Genomic DNA, 22,698 nt, shown 5'->3' with positions numbered 1-22,698 from the left:
CACAGTTTAGACTTTGGTATCAAAAGTAAAGATCATTGGTCCACATGTCTTAAAAGAGGACAATCTTAGCAATTTTTTTCTGTCATTTCTTCAAAATTTTGCTGCTGGCACATCACGAATTTCAATACGTATTATCATAAAAAATTGAGTGACTTATCTCCAACTGAGGTGACATCTCTTGGCTCACACGCTCGCCAGATTTAACACTACGTGATTTTTTTATGGGGTTACCTCAAAGCGAAAATCACTAAAAACAGTCCTGTAACTATGGAAGCATTAAAATCAATATTCCTGGATGGATACAATTCATAGTTTTCTCATTGTCAATTAGATAACATTCCTGGATTATTAGTATTGATTTTGAGAATTTTTTGAGAAGTATGAATAAGGGTGACCAATAAAAGATAGCAAAAATCAATGCGAATAAGATTCTCCGAACTACGAACAATTTCATATCTGTACGTGTATCCCACAAACTCAATCAGATGAAGTTGATTTGTTACCAATTCTGTGGAATATGTTTAGAGAATACGTTCTTGTCGACACTGATAACATCTTCTTTATCTCTCTGCTCCGTTCTAGAAAGTTGAATAATACAAGAATAAAACTGACTCACCTCTTCACTTACAAGATATAAATTAAAATTATTATAGGAGATGAAACTACATTTTTGGCTATTTACAGTTCGATTAATCGCTGTAAAACATCAGCAATCAAAAACACTTCAATTAATTTCTTTTCTATTTTTCGTATTCATTTTTTTGGATACATTATCAATTTGAATTATTTATTTATTTATATATCTCAAGTGGGTACAGAAACAGGTCGAATCCAATAACACTGTACCAGTTGTATACAAGTTAAATTACAATTCACAATAATAATAATGGTATAAAAGTGAATCGACAGGAAAAAAATAAAACTAAGTCTAGGTGATATAAATATCACATATCAAATGAACGCTTGAGGCAACACACCAACTGCAGCAAAGAGCAATTTTTTAAATGCATAAAAAGAATGCTGAAACAGTTCTATGTTAACACAATTTGCGGATCTCGCCATTCTCAATAAAGGAGAGTTTTGACAGGCATTGATTCTAGGAGTAGGTGTTATAAATAGAAAGACAAAGCGAAGTAATCCTATAGTAACACCTATAGAACCGACAAGCATTGGAGAATCACATTTGTTGTTCAACAGTTTATAAAAATATAACATATCCCCACAAAAGCTACGCTGGCTGAGCGTTATCATATGAAAAGAAGTGCAAATTGATTCGTAATCAATGTATTGAACGGAAAATATGCTCCATTCTAGATTTATACGAGTGATACTATGGATTCCAAACGATGCTGCAAAAGTTAAGTGTTATACGTCCAAAAAATTTCATTACATCTGTTCAGACTGATGAAAAAAGAAATCCTGGGATTGATAACGAAAAAATATGTGGATAGAAAAAATTTATTCATCAAAATAACTCAACAAACAAGGTTGATTTCTAATAATTGTTTTTCAAGCTAACTGAAAGTCGATAGGTTTATTTTTAGTACGGAAGTCGAATTTTCTTTGATGTCAAGTTACTCTGCTTCAGGCACAATTCCGATTTCCCCTTGTTTTCGTTTGACCGCCGTTTTGTCGGCTTTCACTACCGGAAGTAGACCTGCAGGTGAAATTTTAAATCAATCAAGAAATCGTATTCCAGAAAGTTATCTAGTTTAACTAAAAGCTGGATATAAAGTTAACTTCATCTTATTACTTTATAGAGATAGTAAAAACTTTATCTGGACATTAAAAGCTTAATTTAATATTGAATTACTTGAATGTTATTATCTTGAAAGTTTATGGGAAGCGTAAACATTATCATGAAATGTTATTACGGATTTTATTTACTAAAACAATGAGGGTGGAATTAAAATGTTGTATATAGTTTTCAAACAATGCTTATTTGTTGTATTTTAAAAAATTAATATTGTACATTTTAAAAAATTGGAGTAATAGGGTACAACTGCTCGTAACTAACGTGGACGAGAACGAGCGAACCAAAATGGATTTTATAAAGTAATTTCATTTACGCGAACAAGCGACGTTAATTGTACTGTAAACTTGGAATTGGCGGAATTAGTTTTGCGCCGGTTTATATACCATGTCAGTTAATGTCAATGAGAGCTAAAAAAAATAATTTTTTTTCAAAAGCGAAATGAGGGCGAATAAATTGCGTTTTATGCGCTTAAAGATATTTTCAGTTGGTTTCCAGTACAATCGCTCGGTTTCCCTTTTGTTTTCCCGCGTTTAATTCAGTCGGTCGACCTTCATCGATTACCTAAAATAAAAATAAGGGCGAAGAGTTTGTTATTTTTAACTAAGGGAGTAATGAAGTTGGTCTCTAGATCAGCTCGGTGGGACCCACGTTGGAAAAACTGTATGAAGTTAAAAAGTTAAACAAACTTTCCAATCGGATTTTCACTTTTTTTTTGTTTGTTGCATTCTCCGTCCTGGCTCTTCTTTTACCTTTATTGAATTACTGTAAGTAATTCAATAATAAAATCGAATGAAAAGAAAGTTTTTTATGTTCATCGAAAAATAATTTGTTACTTTTTATGATTTAACATAAAAATCAACAAAATTTTGAAATAATTATTACGTGGTTATAGTGTGATAACTTTCTGCACCGTGCTATACATATATTGGATACATTTCGTATATACTTTAAGTATTGTAAAAATAATTTATTGATGTGAACCTGTGTTGTAAGTCGATCAGTAACAACCGTTCATAAAATCTGTTCAACTTCAATTTTCACTTCTGTTCTATTAAAGTAATCTCGTGTCTGCCAGTAGCTTAAGACATGACATCCTCATTTCAATGCTTAGCTTTTGGATATTGTCGTTCCAAAAATAACAAGTGACATAGTTTTCTCAAGTTTATGCAGGATATCCTCAGAGGACATTTCGAAATCCTCAAGGACCCATGTCTAAATCACTTAATTGAAATTAAAACGGATCAAATACCGACAGACTATAATCTCGACCAGCCATGTAACGTCATTTTGAGGCCTTAAATCAAAAGATGGACTCTTGCCTGGTACACCGATGCTGCAAAGTTAAGTTGCCCCTAAACTCGGATATAACATTTTTCAACCTGATGTTTTTGCCATAAACTTTTGCAACGTTTTGAACCTAGAAAAAGGACAAAAAGGGACATCGATAAACATTTTTGCAGATAGTCGGGCCGTCTTAAAGGCAATTCAAACTTACACGTATGAATCTGTGCACTGGTCAAACAAGGCCAAACCGGCAACCTGAAAAAACTCGCCAGGGGCAATGAAGTTACTCTATGGTTGGTTCCAGGTCACAAAGGTATGCCCTCAACGATGAAAAGGCGGACAGGATTGCCAAAGAGGCACGAGGACGCCCTTTATTGGACCCCAACGGTTGTGTGCTACAATAGCTATTTAAAATAGGTAATTAATACATGGAGGATTCAAAGGTAGCCTTGCGCTGGAAAGAACGTCCAGGACACAGACCGACGAAGAGTGTGATAACTCCATCGCAAAAGAGAACCAAAGAGTTTTTATCCCTCAACAAAGGAGATCTAAGGTATCTTTTCAATATTAGATAAGCTGAGGTTCAAACTTGTCGACTTTCGTCGCCAGAGACCGTCTAAGACACAAAATTTTCAGAAAGGTTCGCCTGACACCTACTAACATAAAGGAACAAGACCTTGGAGCAATACTAAGGTTCATCAAGGATCTAGATTGCCCTAAACCTTTGGAGGGTTTAAGTTACATTAGATCTTAAAGGTCGGGGTGATGAAAGGGACACTCTCCTCAGTCCGGCAGCAATATGGCATCCTTATTTGATTGGACTACATCAACTTAACTCATTCAAATTCGATTTGAATTATATTTCGTTTCTTCGTGCAAGTACTTCTAGTTCACGTTGTGACTATTATTTTCAAGAACGTTCCAATTGCCAACACGCGCTAAGGCCTTATTCTTACTCAATGTTATATCAACGTTTACATCTATCATGACAACTCCTCGAATTACCAGTCAGATTATCTAGTGTATTAAGATTATGCCTCAAGCTCTGATGCTTTGGCTGTATAAGGATTCTGGGCAAATATGATGTCTAAAGTTACTTCCTCTGTTACTATGAGGAGTTCCACATAGGTTTGAGGACATCTTACTTTCAGGAGTAAGTTATTTGTTTTATCACAATCGTTGTACACAATGAAAGAAAGTTCGACTCATTAGGCAGAATTACTTTTTGGATTGAGATTTATGGAAGCGTCTCACTCTCCACTTTACCAAGTAACTTTATGAACTCTCTCCATTTATGGTATTTTTTTTGAAAAACCAACCCAATTACCATTTCGATAAGTCCGGAGTGAACTCTGCAGTAAGGCTGTTCGTAAACAACACCTCCTTGAAGCTTGCACAGACTACATCACATCTACTTTCTTAAACAGGCTACACTTTTGCATTGAGACGATACCCCGTAGCAACTTAAGCACGGGCAAATCGCTGACCATCTACGCTGATGGATCAAAGAAGGCTGGAGGCTCCGGAGCGGGAATTTTCTCGCACGATCTCCAGCTATACCTTTCCACTTCGCTAGGGGCGTACTGCACGACTGCTCAGGTCGAAATAACTGCCATAAATATAGCAACCAATGTGATCATCGACTCCAAAAAAGCTGGCAGAAACGTTATAATCTGCACAGATAGCAGACAGGCTATGCTGGCGGTTAGTAGGCATCGAACTACATCACTGTTAGTGAAGTCCTATCGGCAATCACTTGAAGAGGCTAACGTTTATAACAACGTCACGATAAAGTGGACATACCGGAAATAAGGGACACGATCATGCGGAAGGTTGGTGAAACGGGTGGCTAAGAAGTCAGTGGTCTCCCCTGAACCGTTTGTGCCTCTAATTTTTAATACAGCATCAAAGTTGATCAACTCCATCTACCATCGAGCTTTTTGCGAAATATGGGATGAGACTGCAGTGGGTATCTTTGCAAAGAAAACTCTACTCACTCTTCCCTGACCGGAAGAGATCTACTCAGTTCCTGGGAAAATTAAAAAGTGATTTGAGGCTCCGTACCCACTTTCTGACTGGATACTGCAGGTTACGTAAGCACATGTTCTACATGAAGCTAGCAAATACACTCCTCTATAGAGGGTGTGAAATGGAAGACGAGACGGTAAGTGATATTGTTTGTGAGTGTCACAACCTTGCCTACTTAAGGGTATCCACTTTTGGCGTATCATGGCCCCAAATTTCGGATATATATAATATACCCTTCTGTTCTATATTAAAGTTCATTAACACCTTGGGCTGGTTTCCTGACTCCTGAATGAACTGTAAAATGTAGGGATGTACCTCTTAACTTATTCGTTAAAAAACGCAATATTTAAATAGTTAAGTGACAATAACGATATGTTTTATTAATTAGAATTACGTTTTAAAACTTAGCTTGTTTGTTTTTGTAGGTTAGATTGAACATTTCGCGTATTTGATTGGAATCCTGCCAGAAAAGAAGTCTTTAGTATTTGTCCCCACTATTTCTTGCTGGATATCGAACTTTTTTATATATGAGTAAATAAGAGTACGCAAAAAATTACACGCATTTACATGGACAGACGAACGAATAAAAATGAGAATTGTAATATAATACAATTTTCGAAAACAAAGTTACAAAAGCAAAAAATTTGTGACAGGATACCAGAATTCTGTGGCACACCATTTTTAGTAAATTATATTGTGGAAAACACTTTGTACTAGGCGAGCCTATTGACTATGTTTATGTCGCGCAAAGTATCGTCAACCATATTAATAAATGCTCTAATAGTGGTGTCTCTGGAAACAGAATTTTTCTTTGCAAATGCAAATACTTTCTGTAGTATTCTGCGCCATTTGCAGAATACTTAAGGATCTAAAATCACTGTATCTCTGTGATTTCATATTTTAGATAAGACTATATTAAACGCTTAGTCGTTTTTTGTAGAAATCAATCTGCACCCATATACAGGTTTTTCTCTATACGTGTAAATGGAAGCAAGACACTCTCAGTGCTGTACCAGTTTTGGCACCCGTACCACGTCCCTACAATCATCCCACAAACCATACCCCTTTAACCCTTCCTACTTACATCTGTAAACACATTCTGCCTCCTTTTTCCACAAGATGAAGGTTTTGCAGACAAAAGCGAAATTCATATTATTATAAGTATGTAAATATATTTTATAACGTCCTTAATTAGTTGTAATAAGACATAAAAACCAGTTTTTGTCCAGGTTATTCAAGTTACCGATCCTTATCGTCTTAAAGTTTCCATCCCATGCATTGCTGTTGTTAAATTCATCTTGTTGACATTTTTTTTCATAATATTTCCATTCATCCTGTTGATAAAAGCATGATTATCAAACTGAATTCAGTTTTATTGGTAGTTATAACATTTTCTATCTTCCTAACATCTTAATTTTTTCAATTATCGTGGTAATTTTAGAGTGGATTTTTTCAGGAGTCAACAAAAATCCGCTGCAAACGTAGATAGAGACAAAAACAGTGTAATTCAAAGTTTTACAATTCAAAGTCATCCCTTTGGGTCTCATGCTACGAAAAAATCTGTGCATACAGAATAATAGGATACAATTAAAAAATTGTTGCTCAAAATACTTAATATTGGAATACAAAGTTTTGTCTCTTTAACAATTTGTATAAAATATGCACCCAAATATCTTTAAATACCTTAACATATTGAATCAATTCACGATCGTTTAATTAACATTTTGAACACTTAAAATCAATATATACATGATTAATGATGATAAATAATGTAAATAGTTAAATGTTACAAATTCTAGATATATAATGTATTGATTAAAAGTAATGCAATACTTGTTTTGAATCATTAAGATTTCATAAATTTACTGTAAACTTTTAAATATTTTATTGTATTAATGCTAGGTATAATCAATATTTTTTGTGAACACCTCAAATGATTACAAACGAGGGATATATAACTCTATAATGTCGAAATGTTGTATCCAAGCCAATAAAGGACAGATCCATCAAGATATCGTCCGATAAGTCATTGTATGCCATTAACTTGTCACCGTCTATAGATAGACATGAAACAATAGCGACACATTGTTCGGGATATCACTAAATCTTTCCACTGTCTTAGGTATTCTATTACATTTTGCAACAAACGCGTTCCCGGAAGATTTTAAACTAGTTTTTAATTTTTTCTAAATCCTTTCTGATGGATTATCTTCGATGTTATACCTGACAAGCCGAAAGAAGGTCACTACGGTTGATAGTTGCTGATGTATTACAAGAAACCTTTACTCTGACGTATCGCGAAGAATTTTTCAATGTTAACACCTCGTCCTAGTTTACGCTGTAAACCTCGACAAGTTTTTCTCCGTTATAAATCAAATCGCTTGCAATGTTCGCAAATATTAATTCTTGTACGTCGCGCCTCGGTCGGGGCAAGACGTAATTCGCTTCTATTAAAAACTCAGGAGCAATTTAAATGCCGTTTCGCTCCCCTGAAAATTGCTCCGCCCGGATCAATAAATAAATTCGCCGTTGTTGCAAATGACGGTTCGCCACCTTCCAAGCCAACGGTGGTTAATTTCTTTTCTGGTGCCGAGAAGATGATAAATTGCTTCATTAATTATAGAGGCCTTCCAACCACCCCTGTATACCCCGAAACCGAAGCTTTTCAACAACAAAAAAAGATAAATAATTTTCCTTCTCGTAATCTTAGCGATGTTTTTTGTACCTAATATTTATCTTAAATTTATGTTTCTTTTCTTTCTCATCTATTTTCACCAAACAAAGTTAATTATATATCATTTATAAGATTTATTTTTAATTAATTAGTGTGAGAATCACATTAACGTAAACTGAATATTTTTTCTTTTAAACTTGATGTCTTTTTTACAAACTATTTTTATATCTCACAAAACCACATTTGCTCCGGAGTCGTGCAGGACCGTCCGATAGCAGGATCATTTCGTCCGAACGACTTTTCTATTCGTTTAGGGAACGGGCGGAATATCAAACGCGTAAAAGAAATTTTACCACTCGATGAGTTTTCAACGTTGAAAATCCACTCATCGCTGGATTCAACGGCAATTACGCGGTGGTTATATTCAAAATTACTTGAGATGGAGTCCCATGGGTATCTCCAACCAGTTTTCGCATTCCGCGAAGGCATTAAGTGAAAACTCGCAGGTTGGCCGTAAGAGAAGAACGGAGTTGTTTAATTGGAAAACTTCAAAGGTCCCTGCCGCATTCTACGGGGAAAGTTCACGGACTATTGCCGAGTTCTATGCTCGTTCCCGTCGTAAATTCGCCCCTGCAACTACACCGTTACAAACGGGATACTGACCCGAACCCGACACTGACGTAGTTAATTAGAAATCTCATCTTTTAATAACTTTTCACTAAACAATAATCACTTATTATTACATTAGGTAATGAGATTTCTTGGATTACATTTACAATTAGTCGAATTTGGATTAGATTTAAACGACTGTAACAAACAAGCTCTAAGAGACAATCACGTGAGATTAAACACGATGAATAGGATTATAACAACTGGCTAGGCACATCGTCACAATAGACACGTATTATCCTTTAGATAGCTCAGTGGGGTATAATTAGCGTCAAGTTACAATTTTGGTTAGATGTAGTTTTCGTCAACTACATCGGGCCACTCAATAACGATTATCGAAGATAATCTCAAGGTGGAGATGATTCAATTTTTGGAGTGAAGCGAAGATGGTGTATAAAGCGGGGTTCAATAAAATTGTTTCGATTAAACTTGGCCCTAAGTAGTTCGTGGATGGAGGAAACAAAGTGGAATATCGTAGGAACGCGAAAAGTTTCCCTCTCTTCATTCAATTAATAAGTTTACGTTTTTAATAAGAAGATCAACACAAGCACGCCCTTAGTTGACCCGGTATAAATATTGGTTTTTAGGATAACCGTAATTGTTTCAAAAACAAGGGGTAACCACAAGTAATTACCAAATAAATTAGAAAAGAAAATACTTTCTTTAATAATAAGAGTATTTTTAATGATCCTGCTTCCTATTAATTAAAACGTCCTTTGCGCCGCCGGTTTCGAAGCAGCTGACTGCACCTAGCCGTTTTTCATAAATTTCAATTTAAATGGCGACCTGAAAGGGTTCGCGGCACCGGCAAATCTCCGGTCCGACCTGGAAAGGAATTAATTATGGGAGATTGCAATTAGTGTACAGTTATTAATTTAGTCTCTAATAGAGTATGAGCCCGCGTCAATAATAGTGAAACCGTAACCATAATTTTCGCATGCACGCGTCTTCTTCAAACCACCGATGTAAACTACCGGGGCGCCACCTGTGCAAGGTAATTATGAAATAACAGACCAACAACGTTTGAAAGCAATTAGCTCTACTTTGAGGTTGGTGGGCTCGCTTTAATAACCCTCGGGCAAAATAATCTAATACAGCTTTATTATTAAGCTATCAATAGCCTATACCGAAGTAAACCTTGTTTATACAACATAAGCAGCTTACCAGGTTATATATGTTTTTATTTTGTAAACAAGATAATAATCTTTAATCATCAAGTATTAAGTTCAGGTTATCATCAAAGTGAATTAGTTAAATATAAAAAATGAAAACAGAGAATGGAATTAATCCATCCAATGTAGCTATAGGTGCAGTGTTAAATCAATGAAATATAAGGAAAGATTAAAAAAAAACAGGAAATAAAACAAAACTTTAAAATTGTTTCTTGGTGCATTTGCGATGTATTTCTTGACTGTTCAAGATTCAATTATTTGATTACTCATTTTTAGTAGCTTTCATTGGTTATATGCACATTTTTTTATTATTATTTTAATAGGATTATAAACTCTGCATAATAGACCATGATTTTATTAGTAACGGAGGTTTCCACAAAATATAACTTGAAAGTGAACGGTAGAAAGCCGGCGGTGTTAAGATTGGGTACTCATGACTTGCTATCTCCCCATTTCAATGTTGAAGTTAATGGGGGCTACTTAAATCGGGCATTGTTTTCGGAATTTAGGTCTCTATCTTGATTAAAACATTTGATTTCATGTTTTATAGAACTTTCCCGGATAAAGCTTTGATTTTAACTGGAACTACTTTGGAACTTTGTACTTGATAATAATTTAACAGAAATGAATACAAATGGTACAAAAATCCAAATTATACAGCAGTTGTAAAATATGCTTATCACAACTAAGCTATGAATGAGTGAAAGCACTCTGTGAGTATTTTGAGATGACGCAGCTCTATTCTTACATTATTGCTAATATTACATTGATATAAAAAGATGAACAATCATCTACGACTGCATCTAAACTAATAAATTAGTACGTGATGAATCCCACCGAAGTAACTATAATAAATATGTTGTAAAGTTAAAATTAGGTGTAACATGCCAACTAACATGCCACCACACATGAAATTTTTCTTTTGGCGTTATTTTTTCCAACTTTACAAAGCACGTGTTTACCATAACGATTTTTGATCACAAATTGTATTTATCTCACATGAATCTGTGGATCAAAATACGCAGAAGTAGAATTAGTTATTGCCATCAAAAATTGTTAAGGTTGACCGAATTTAGCAGATGAAATTAACTCTTCCAACGTTGTCGAATTTCCTGAAAGATTTTGTGTTGATGACACAACGTGAAAATTCAAACATTTACAGAGAACTTCCTGTTTCGGCCAAATCAAAAATACTCCTAGTGATATTTTTATTTGTAAAGAGAAAGCATTACATATACATACTTAGTAAAAGGTGACTTGAAAGAATCTAACATCAAATGATTAATGGTTTATTAAATAAGTGCTCCAATGGGAAAACATCATACATTTCTAAAAGTTCAGAATTAACTTTTTGATATTATTATAGATGCTAAACAAGTGCCCAATAATAATTCAAAATAACTGATGTATTAGCGGTTTCTAGACGTTCCAGTATTGTTTCTGAATTTAGATACGGATTTGACAGATCTTCATCGTGCCAATCTGATGGATAGCACTTGTCAACTTCTTTAAAATAAACTGCATGATGTTTAAGACTTATGCCCACTTTTACCATCCTCCTGATAAAGTATCTAGAGGATAGTTGCCATGGTTGCGGCGGTTTTAAGCACTCTCATTGGCTAAGACGTGGATTTATTTATCGGATAAATTTATCAAGAGGTGGTAAAAGTGGGCCTTAGTGAAAGATTGTATCTACATGAAAAATAATATACGTGCAAATCACAAACGTACTGGATTGACATATTGTTTGAATGGAGAGATAATCTGGAGTTCAGTACAAGTCAAAGTATCGTAGATCTAGCCAAAACCATATTCGCCTTGATTTGTCGGTATTACAGGAACTATCTTACTGCTGGAATTGCCAAAATTTCGCGTTTTATTAAATGACTCTAAAGTAATTAAGCCTTACGTATGAAATCTGTCACAAAAGGAAGGAAAATCATTGACAGAAATCTGTCACATTCATCCAATTTGTGACATATTAGAACCCAGAAGATCAAAACATAGATTACCAGGAAAAAAATAAATACATGATTTCTACAAGTACAATGTATATAGTGTTGAAGGTATCAGAAATAAGCACTTTTTGCTCAAAGGTTTGAAACTATTACTATTGATCTATTTTGCCCCTTACCAAAAACGTTTGCTATCCATAAATAGACCTTTGTAGTAGAAACACATTCCCTAAATGGGAACTATTTGGATTAAAGCAAGCTATTTGCCGAAACTTTTATGAGATATGTTGTTCCACGTCGGATGATATCCAATAACGATATTCAATTTAGGTCAAATTTGATTTATTGGGTAACGGAAAAGATGATTAATAACTAAAACTACGTGCCAAAAATAATGCAACACTTCAAAAGATCTGAGTCACAAAGCTGACATTTTAGAAATAATTTATTTATTTTTTAATTTGTAAATCATAACAATTGAAAAAAAATACCAAGAATTTATGTCAATAAAATGTTACATCTTCACGATTGTTTATGCACTATCCAACTCTGCGAGGCATGGTCTGAACGAGTGATCAATGGTATCTTCTTGAATCTCACCTCAGACTTGCTGTAGGTGACGACGATGTTCCTGCAATGTGTTTGCTGCTTGTGGTAAACGCTTTATATAGCGACCCATTATATCCCACACCTGCTCGATCGGGTTTAAATCCGGAAAGCAAGCAGGCCAGGGGAGAATTTCTACTCCTTCTTTGTGTAGGAAATTCTTACAGATGTGGATGATATGAGGTCAGGCGTTATCCTGCTGGAACATGATGTTAGCAAACATTATGTGATCCCATTCATCGATTCAACGTTGTCTTTCTAGGCACCAGAGAAGTATGGATCTTTTGTGAAGTTGCGTCAAAGGAAGACGTCGTAAAGGCAAAACCAATTGCAGCCAAAGAATGAAATCTGTCCCTAAGACTCATTTGTCTAAGGCGACGATCTTTACGTTCAATAGTCGCTTGAAGATGTCCGCTTCCAGAACGACGATGTTGGTGACGTTCTTCAGAACACGCAGTCCATGCTTAAAGCACTGTTTAAAGAAATCTTCGACCATTTTAACGAAACGGAATACTTGCCTCCTGCAGGTCAACAATTCGTCCTTTTTCAAAGTCAAACTATAGGTTAAACCGCTGTCTTGTATCAATTCTAGGCATTGTTAACAATCGAAGAAACAACGTTCATTCACCAAATGGCATTTACTTTGTGATGCAGATTTTATCTTTCATGTTACAGATTGTCTGTTTTAGCAAAAAACATATAAAAACTTTTTGGCACATGGTGTATACAGGGTGTTTCGGGTTTTTGTAGCAGGACTTTAACAGTCGATTGATCTTTTAAAATTAGCACAAAAACTTCATATAATAGGTCGACAAACGCTTTGTTTTGAAGATACAGGGTGTTTAAGTAAAATTTTTGAATTGATTTTTATTTATTATTAATCCATTTTTTGTTATTCGATACAGACCAATTTTTTTAGAGAATTGTTTAAGATAGGTATAATAATGTTTGCCATTGAAACAAAGCAGGTAACTTCACTAATGTTTTAGTTTATTGTATCAAGTGTCAAATCACCAGTAGTTGTTGATCAGTGTTAAATTCAATTTTCTTGTTTATTAACGTGCTAAATTCATTACTCTTTTTCCTAATCGTGTTAAATTGTTTTTTTTTTTTAATTTTTAATTTTTTGTTTGCTGCATAAAAACTTTATAAAATGCCGTTTATTTTTCCTAACCAAGAGTTTGGGGATATTCATTTTATTATTCCCTAGAGCCTACAGTATAGGAGAAGATATCCAAATAGAAGACATCCGCATCCTTCTGTGTTTGTGAAAGTGTATAGACAAATAGTTGAACAAAGGCTAAATAATGACGGGTAGATCGTAATAATAACAATGTTAGACTGCAAAGAAACTTTAGAAGAAGAATTTTGCGTGAATTCGACAGAGACCCCACCTCTTCACCCCAACAGGGTGCGTGTTTATCGCCTTTTAAAACATGATCATAGATATGTTTATCATTTACAACTCTTGCAAACGATTGCAACCAGGCGATGAAGAACGTTTTGTCAGTGGATTCTTTAAATAATATAATGTGGAACGATGAAGCGTGTTTCACAAGGCGTAGGATTGTACTTTCATAATTTACATGTTTGGCGCATGAAAATCCCCACGCAATTCGGCCACGAAACTTCCAACATGAATGTCAACGTGAGTGTCAACGTCTGGGTAGGTGTTTAACATAGTCATCTTTTCGGGCCATACTTTTTGCCACCACAACTAATTGCTGCGGCGTTGTTGTAATTTTTGGTAGCTGAACATGCCAATATGTGGGATGACATTGATTTAGGTTTAGGAAGAAAGGCCTGGTTTCAACTTGATCATTATGCAGCTTATCATGGTAGGGTGGTAAGAAATTGGCTGGACAACCATTTTCCTGCAAGATGGATTGGTCGTGGTGGACCAGTCGAATGGCCCCACGTCGATATTTGAAATGAAAATTGTATGAGACACCTGCTCCCACAAGGGATGAACCTTTAATAGGATTAGGAATGCTTGTAATGACATAATTAAGGCCGTTCTTAACTACCATTACTCGATCAGTAATTCCTCGGTCAGAATTATGCAAGCAAAATTTTTTACATCTTCAACAATTTCTTTTATTATTTAGATTAAAAACATTAATAAACTAAAACATTAGTTAATTTACCTACTTTGTTTCCATGGCACACATTATTTTAACTATCCTTTAAAAACATTGGTCTGTATCGAATAATAAAAAGCGAATTATCTTGAAAACAAGAAACTTTAGCGCATTTTGATAAGAGTGCCCCTGTTTAAAAAGTACACAGAATAAGAATATTTATTCAAAAAACCAAAAAGTATACTGTCAGAAAAGTTATTATCATTTTAATCCGTAAAGAATAGGTTACAGAGCGTAAGGTAAAATAGCCCTCTACCGGCTATATTAAAACGGACTTCATGATCGTCTTTCTCATGCCAAAAAACCTCCGTATACCAAATTTGAAAAGAATCGGTTGAAATACACATGTAATATTAAATAAAAATCAATTTAAAAATTTAATTTGAACACCCTGTATCTTCAAAACAAAGCGTTTGTCGACCTATGTTTATATGAAGTTTTTGTGTTAATTTTAAAAGATCTATCGACTGTTAAAGTCCTGCTACAAAAACCTGAAACACCCTGTATAAAAATTGATTTTCCATGAACACGTAAAGTGAGTTACACATCATTCTCTCGCTTTCCATAGGTTCGATCGAGAGTTACAAAGCCTGTAACTCGCTATTCCGCAACACTCCCATTTATACAATGACTGCTAAAGATTGTACAAGATATCCTAAACATGAATGAAAAAGTTCATTGAGTTTAGTAAATTTAAAATTAAAAGATTATATGTGGAAGTGATATTGTAACTGTAGAGGTTTATTGCTGTAAAACTGTAAATTGAAAATGGCATAAAATAGGATTCTTTACATAGAAGAGATTATCAATATTGAGCGCTGGTTGTTGAGTTAGTATTTTGTAAAATGAATCTTTAAATGCCCTTTCTGTCAATGTCCTACTATTTGATTGGCAATTGCACGATTTACGGTAACTCATCCAACAGTTAATCGCTGATTTCAATGAGAACAGTCCTCTTTGGGGATCAAAGCACAAAGACACTTATCTGCTCCATCTAGTTCATTTTCTGTACTGACTCTGCTCTAAGTCATGCTGTGTAAAAGAGGTATATCTAAAAGATCGTCGCTGATTCCTCATCAAAACGCCGTACTCTATTGATATTTAGACGTTACCCGGTCGTTGTGTGGTTTCTAACGCTACGTTAATAAAAAAAATATTAAATCGCATCCAAATAAATTAATTAATTAAACTAATCTTTTATAAAACTTTATATTAAAAATTGTTAGTGTTAAAGGGTGTTATTTTTTGCTAGATGCTGATTGAACAAGATTTACAGACAACATTAAAGCAAGGGTTCGCAACGGGGTCGTTATGGGCTTTCTGGGAGTAAATGTAGTTGTAAAGGCATAAAGGGACAATGATTATCAAGGGGTCAATTGGGAGTTGATAGCCAAATATGTATATACTAGAAAAGTTCACATAGTTTTTAGTCAAAATACATAGTTATGACGTTCACATATTTTATCCATTTCGAATTTCGAGTATCATCCCAATTCAATTGAGATCTATAGCCCAATTAAATAATTAATCTGTATAAATGGCGTATTGTAGCCAACTCGGTGTGTATCGTTAAATGGATGAACCTGCGCAAACATATTTTATTGTTTAGAAAATATTAAATATTACTGCAGCTCGTTATGATGGTTGGAAAAATATCGTGGCTTTTCAGTCTATCTCAAAAATAAGTTAACTAACGTTAAGATTATTTACAATTTCTTTGCACAGACAACAATGAAACCTTCATAATTACTAATAGCTTTCAAGGCATGCGATAATATTTTTAATTTCAGCAGATTATGTGAGAAACAATTTTTGCTTTCTCTTCTCAAGAGAAGTAGAGTATTAGACAGGTTCCCCCAAGAGATTAGGGTCGAGAAGTACAATAAGGGATAGTCCCGCCTTAATCTTTAATTCAGTAGACGTCAGATACGATCTGTGGTGCCACGTTACATGGCTTCGAAGATACCATCCGAAAACGGGATTCTCAAATGGAACCTTGGGCAGGCAGATGGAAACGTCTTCCACCTAACAGAAGATAGAGTCAAGTGGCGTCGGCGGTACGACAGAAAGAGTAATGGGTAATTGTCTCTAATGAGGAGATATTGTAGAGAAGAAGATTAAAGCATTAAAAGAGAAGAACAAACTCGTATTTTATCCCCTTAAGTGGTGTGACCGATCAATTCGAGGAATTAATAATTCACGGTGCGACAGATGGCAAGTACTTGGTAATCTGATTTGGAATAGTCAAATATTCACTTGGGAGTAGAGGAGTAATCGATCTACATAAAGTAACATTACATGGCACACAAGGTACTCAACAATGTAACATTAATATTAACGAAGTGAAATATGGTAGGAAACAGGTTCCAATTAGGTGCAACCTGTTAAAATCATTGACATGAAATAATCAGAAAATGAAGTTTTAATTTAATATCCTTTACTTCAATTCACTGAATAGATTTAATGATTTCGCTTCCTTACCTTTCATGTAATGTTTGGAAACTTATTAGAGAATTTGAGAAGATGGCAACCTCACTTAGATTATTATTAATATCGATTTTGCATTTTAACCTTTTAGATGATTGGAATCCAAAGGTGTCTCTAAATATTTCGCTGGAATGAATAGTAATAGTGTAATTGCATAGAATAATGTAAAGGGGGTTTGAATAATTTAAGCTTAATTAGTACAGTTTTAACGTCGCGATTAAATTAGCCGCGTAATTATTTGAACTTTCCTAAATGACTAACGCCGCATACCTAAATGTGCACGTGAAAATTACACCCCGCGATATAAACGGGTATTAATTAAAAGGAGGGGTACATTTATTGCGTTATACGTAACCAGACGAAATGAAACTTGTCCCATATTTTTCGACGAATTGCCTATTCATCAACCACAACAATTTTCAAACGAGGCCGAAAATAAATTTTGTATAAACTAGATGCGGGGTAATAAATTTCGATATGAAGTATTTTATTTATGAAAGAGTTACAAATAAAGGACAAAATTGAATGCAATTGGACAATCGTTGAAATTCACAAAAGCGAAAATAAATGTCACAAAAACACAGCTGACTGGTTAACACTTTAAAGAGAAAATTATTTTACAATTTTATTTTAAAACAGATACCTATAATATTAATTGTAAAACGCCGAAATAAACAATATCTACCTATCCCCGCAGGCTGGAGAATTGTATCGTAAATAACATTTTAACCAGTACTCTTTCATTATGTAACTACCTATTTCCAATAATATTTAATTAAAAAACATGATTATTAATTTCGCAAATTTATATTAAAAAAAACAAACACTATTTCGCAAATTCATATAAATAGGTACATAGGTGTATCATTAAACATTGTGATTTTATTTATGTCATACACAAGCGAATAAACAAGATTCAAAAATGGAAAACGCGATGGACGTGCCAAAATTTATTGGGTAATATAAAACACAGCAGCACTGTAAAATTAAAAATCAATAACAATGAAAATATGAATGATGAAAATATATGGACAAAGAAATGACATTTCGTGTACCTATTTAAAACGTTTATCATTTAGTTTGTGACATTAATAAAATTAAATTTGAAAACGACTGAGAGTTTCGGTTATTTATCGTCATAGTTGACAAATTGTTAATGTCGCTATTTTAATAATAATTTAAAATTTATGATCCAGGTTTGCAGAATATCTCAAAACTAAATTTTAAAACACAAAAAGTCGCCTGCAACTGCAAAAAACTTTTTCGAACAGTAAATGTCTGCAACACAAGATTAAACAACTGTAGTTGTCGCGACATGATGTTGCTTTAAATAGAAATATTAATCGAAATGTAAACCTTGTACCAAAGACAATCTCAAATGTATTACAACGAAACAATGGATTAACTTCCATTATTCTCTATTAAGATGAAGCTAACATTGTTAGACGTTCCAGAAAAGGTTATTAAATTTGTACTTGTACTAGAATTATTTAATTTTGTAATCTATCTCACCAAAAATAATGAATTACTACAGCAGTATAGAATATTGTTCTTAAATAGTGCGTCTATTCCAAAAATTCCATTTTATCTTGTAAACCTAATCAAGCACTTTTTTGAAATCAACGATTTACGATATTTACAAAAAGCATTCAACAATCTTTAACTCGAAATGTTGTAACTCCCAATGTCAAAGTCATTGACTTGGCTATAGCCAGAAGATAACAGCTTTTAGGACAATCAGATCAGAAGAACTACTTAATTCGACGTAAGGGATGACTAAGTGATTAATCGAATACAAATTATAAACGACATATTTGTAGAATATTTTCTGCAGGATCTAGCGAGAAATGGCAATAAAGTTAGGTAGAAAAGAAATTAAAGGGTATTTTCGTAGACCAAAACAGTTACTGATCTTACTGATGCAAGTGGGGAAATGAGATTATTACTTGAGAGTCGGTATAGTTTTAAATTCAAGCATTGTACGATCTGGTTTATATTACGTATGGCTGTATCATGCAAGTCTGTAAGGAATGAGATTAGAAATGGTATGTGTCCTGCACTGTAAAATTAAAAATCAATAGCAATGAAAATATGAATTGTGAAAATATATGGACAAAAAAATGACATTTCGTGTACCTATTTAAAACGTTAATCATTTAGTTTGTGACATTAATAAAATTAAATTTGAAAACGACTAGAGTTTCGGTTATTTATCGTCATAGTTGACAAATTGTTAATGTCGCTATTTTAATAATAATTTAAAATTTATGATCCAGGTTTGCACAGGTTTTCAGAATATATCAAACCTGAATTTTAAAACACAAAAAGTCCTCTGCAACTGCAAAAAACTTTTTCCAGCAGTAGGAATGTAATTTCCATAATCCAATTTAATGTTTTATTTATTTTTTCTTTTAAAAATCCTTTCACATCTCGCCCATCGTCGGCAACTCTTAACAACTTATGCAAATTAACTTTGATTACATCTAAAATTATACCCAATTACCATGTTAAACTAAATATTTCACTTCAAAAAAATAAATGAGATAAAAAATCATAAAAAAGCGCTGCTTTAACATCAAAATGCGATATTTTAAGTAATTAAATTAGCCGTGTATCACAAATAACTTAATTCGTATTTTCGGATTCGATTTAATTAGCGTGTAAAATTCATTTTTAATATTATTTCCAATTAAAGCGATCGTACAAAAATGATTCATCGCATATATATAAATATCGGACATGTAGTTTTATATGGATTTTAATCGTTAATAACATTTCGCTTTTATAGTTATAAAATAAAGGTTATCACAACAAAACCGTTTAATTTAAACACACCATAAATTGGAAAAAAATTAAATTTGAATTAAAACTTTTCAACCTTACTTAAGATATAAATGTAAAGTAGATTTCTGTACGAAGACGCTCGTAAAATAAATTATGAGAATAGTTGAGCAACAGTTCGAGCAAAACTGTAATGAAACCGGAGTCCGGTAAGGAATTAACGATGCACTGGGCATTAAACCCGAATAACTTCATTTAACTTCTAGCTATCCTTACGGAAAAACTTACCATAACTATCCCTATAGGGCTGAGAAAACAAGAACTTAGACTCCGGACACGTTTACCGTCCGAGTTCGAAAAACTTAATAATATCGGAACAGGACGTTTTAAAAACCCAGAATCGAGAGCTTTCGCGAGATCACTTGCGCCTGATACCGACGCAAGTTCGAACTTGAACGTTTCGCGTGTCCGAACCCACTGTGGAAAGAGCGCGCACGTGTTGACTGCCGAAGGAGCGGGCGCAAACTGCGATGTAGGCGCTCACAGAATTGACGCGGACTTCTCGATCGATTTTCATCGCAATTTTAACACACAAAGAATAAAAAAAAGAAATTATTTCCACCCTTTTTGAACCAAGTCCAAAAAATGACCGCAAAAGACCTACAAAAATAAATCAGGAATAAGTTTAATAAAGAAATCATAGCGGTAATAAAATTCGATCTCAATTTAAGAAAGTTTTAAAATCCACTCCGGGAAAAAGAATTAAGGATGCGAGACGAATTGGAGAAATGAATGGAAAAAAAAGTCTTGCGGCAGGTCGTGAAACTCAACTAACCTTTCCAAGCGCCCGTGGCCCCCCAAACTGGAAGTAGAAATCGTACAACTTGACATAAAGAGAACGAGAGCTTCCATTATACAAAAGTTATGGAGGTCATCAAAACCATCAAAAATATTAAAACTTTCCAGTAAATAAAATCACTAATGGATCACAATTATCCTTATTCAAAAAAAACTTCCTCAAACATACTGAATCACTGTATTGATTATAACACTTTGGCAACATTCCAATAACAATAGGAACGTCACGGCGAGTGTCGTGATGCTACACGCTCCATTAGGAAAACGTTTCCATTTGATGAGTTGCATCGTGGACCATTATCAGGAATGAGTTTCAGAAGTATTGACATTTGAAAGATTGACGAGAATCGCGGCGATGCCGATGTGTTGGCAAGATACGTCAGAAGAAGTCAACTCTTGGGTATAAGTTTTAGGTTGGGAAAAACGGAAATTAATGCGCTCATTTGCTGGCTGGAGGCCAAAGGACAAAAGTTGCGCAACATGACACAAGGTTAAAGGGTGATACGTTGCCCCAATTAAAATTGCATTAACGTTTCGAAATATCGCACCGCAGAAATAGTAATTAAAAACAACTATACAGAAAACACAATTTTTTAAACTTTTCTTTCAAAAAGATAAAATCGTAAAATGGATAACATCAACATTAACTTTAATACATATTGTAAAGGAAAAAAGTTAATGGAACAAAGTTAAAAGCATTTTAAATAAGAAATGTCACAAATGTGGTCATCGCTTAACGTTTTAATTCCCCTCCAAGGTCTTTAAATCGCACGATGCTTATAACGCCGAATTGAATTAATTTACTTGTGTGCCGTATATATGAATTGTACAACAGAAACAAAACACTTTAATACGAATTGAACGAATTTCTATTAAACTGCATTTGACATTTAGATTGAGATTCTAACACAAGATCAAACAACTGCAGTTGTCGCGACAATCTATGATGTCGCTTTAAATAGAAATAATAATCGAAATGTAAACCTTGTACCAAAGACAATTTCAAATGTATTACAATGAAACAATGGATTAACTTCCATTATTCTCTATAAAGATGAAGATAACATTGTTAGACGTTCCAGAAAAGGTTATATGTACTTGTACTAGAATTATTTAATTTTGTAATCTATCTCACTAAAAATAATGAATTAAAAGAGCTGTATAGAATATTGCTGTTGGATACTGCGTATATTCCATCATTTTCAATCAAGCATTTTTATGAGATCAACGATTTACGATATTTACAAAAACCATTCAACAATCTTTAACTTGAAATGATTGGGACTTGCCAATGTCAAAGTCATTGATACCTCCCAATTAGGTGAACATTCCAAGAATGGATTTATTGATAGTTTTCATGCACCGTGCGATGTCGAAGGAATTCATCATGGCTTTTTACTAGTAGCTGTAAATAGAATAACTTAATTTCAAAGTTTTTCAGATTTGACGATAACACCAAGAAAGGAGAAAGAAATGTAAATAGCACAATGGCCTAAATAGAAGGAACTTAGGAAGAATTTGTTGAAAATAGTTGAATTACATCTCTTAAAATTACATCTCCATCAATTAAAGATTTATTTGACAACACATGACATCAAAGCCATGCAGATATGGCAACATCTAATATAAAAATAAGTCATTAAAACCAATCTTTTTGAAGTTACAGTGTTGCACTGTTGTGTAACTGTGGTTGAGTGACTGGATATGATACATATGCTGACCAACAACTTATTGTCCTGGGTAATGTATTAGTCTAAACAATATGGGATATATATAATGTATGGATACTACAAGTGATAAACTGAGTATGTTATATTAAAAGGGTTTTAATCCTATTAATATATTGAACTGAAACGTTGAAGAGATTGATCTGTAATTCTCGTCACTTGGTGTTAAGCCTCGCTAATGTAAATGTTAAAGCGTTGTTCAGAACACAGAAATTGAATTAAAACGGTGAAGTGCAATAATAGATAGGGAGACGTTTTACTATAATGAGGTTAATTGGGATGAATCAAAGTTTGACGCCAGACTAAATATAGAACTGCACCAAGATAGAAATTTCAATTTATTCTAAATAATGTTTCAGAGCGACTGATCGATATATGATACCCAACGGGATTATTTTCAAGAAAGAGAATAGATCCGCAACTTACCTTAAATTGTGCGCCTAGATATTGGGGATATATTTTCCGCACACATATTACTCGTCATCTGTAGGTCGATAACGGTGCTTACCTGAAATCGTGAAACTCGTTTTATATTCACCAAATCATATAAGCGTTCTACT

General features: G+C 34.0%; 1 protein-coding gene across 1 annotated transcript in view; it reads right to left on the bottom strand.

Moving 5' to 3' along the window:
- LOC111424118 (limbic system-associated membrane protein-like) overlaps positions 1 to 20,074 on the bottom strand; it is an 80,237-nt gene extending 60,163 nt beyond the window's left edge. The window contains exon 1 of the mRNA XM_023057550.2: positions 19,842 to 20,074. The gene's annotated coding sequence lies outside the window, so the exon portion shown is untranslated. The remainder of the gene's footprint in view (positions 1 to 19,841) is intronic.
- Between the last annotated feature and the right edge of the window lie 2,624 nt (positions 20,075 to 22,698).

The sequence above is a fragment of the Onthophagus taurus genome, chromosome 11 (assembly GCF_036711975.1).
Source record: "Onthophagus taurus isolate NC chromosome 11, IU_Otau_3.0, whole genome shotgun sequence".
NCBI lineage: Eukaryota > Metazoa > Arthropoda > Insecta > Coleoptera > Scarabaeidae > Onthophagus > Onthophagus taurus.
Note: the sequence above shows the minus strand (reverse complement) of the source record. Positions and strands in the feature narration are given on the sequence as shown.